At 48.4% G+C, this 1,087-nt stretch overlaps 1 non-coding gene across 1 annotated transcript; it reads right to left on the bottom strand.

The window, feature by feature from the left end:
• Positions 1 to 739: 739 nt before the first annotated feature.
• On the bottom strand, positions 740 to 814 carry Trnas-cga. The gene has a single exon. It is a non-coding gene; the product is annotated as a tRNA-Ser (tRNA).
• Between the last annotated feature and the right edge of the window lie 273 nt (positions 815 to 1,087).

Below are 1,087 nucleotides of genomic sequence, written 5' to 3'. Positions count from 1 at the left end.
ATTATGAAGCGGCAATCAATTGTTTTCTTCCTCCTGCTACTCGTGGCTTGTACACTGAATGGAGGAATAGCCAGCACCTGTGCACGGCTGATTGTGTGACTGTGGTAGCAGAGGCTGAGACAAAGTAGTCCAGGCGTTCATCAGAAAATACTCTGATAGGCATCACGGTCAAGGATTTGAATCACTTTCCAGTCCGCCCCCAGCAGCTGAGTGGTGCCGGCACGGTAGCTCAGCGTGTTCGCTCAGAGAGCTGGTTGGCCTCTGTAATAAAAAGACTGAGTCGAAGGATCAACAAACGATCGGTTGTCATGTAGCATCCTCAACGACCAAAGACAACGATTTAAAAAAAGAAGTGGTCAGCGTGACAGAATGCCAATCCTAAGGGCCCGGGTCCGATTCCCGGCTGTGTCGGAGATTTTCTCCGCTCAAGGACTGGGTGTTGTGTTGTCCTAATCATCATCATTTCATCCCCATCGACGCGCAAGTGGCGTCAGATCGAAAGACTTGCACCCGGCGAACGGTCTACCCGACGGGAGACCCTAGTCACACGACACTTTCCAGGAAATGTCACAGTACGTCGCATTAGACAGAACTGCAAACCTCACCACAGTATATCGAAGACTCCTTTGAGTACGTCTTCTTAAAAATTCACGATAGTCACATTCTTACATTTCGTTGGCCAGCCCACGCTTTTATCCAACCATCTAATTATTGAAACTTCCGGGCAGATTAAAACTGTGTGCCCGGCCGAGACTCGAACTCGGGACCTTTGCCTTTCGCGGGCAAGTGCTCTACCAACTGAGCTACCAAAGCACGACTCACGCCCGGTACCTTCTGCCAGTACCTCGTCTCCTACCTTCCAAACTCGGCCGGGCGCACAGTTTTAATCTGCCAGGAAGTTTCATATCAGCGCACACTCCGCTGCAGAGTGAAAATCTCATTCTGGAAACATCTAATTATTTTTCAGCAATCTTTGTTACTCTTAGGTGACGCGCTCTTTTCCCTCACTGAAAATACATACACTGCTCAAAACAATTAGGGGATCAGGTGAGATATCATTCACAATAGACATAAGGTAACGTATTTT

Source organism: Schistocerca piceifrons, chromosome X (assembly GCF_021461385.2).
Source record: "Schistocerca piceifrons isolate TAMUIC-IGC-003096 chromosome X, iqSchPice1.1, whole genome shotgun sequence".
Classification (NCBI taxonomy): Eukaryota; Metazoa; Arthropoda; class Insecta; order Orthoptera; family Acrididae; genus Schistocerca; species Schistocerca piceifrons.
Note: the sequence above shows the minus strand (reverse complement) of the source record. Positions and strands in the feature narration are given on the sequence as shown.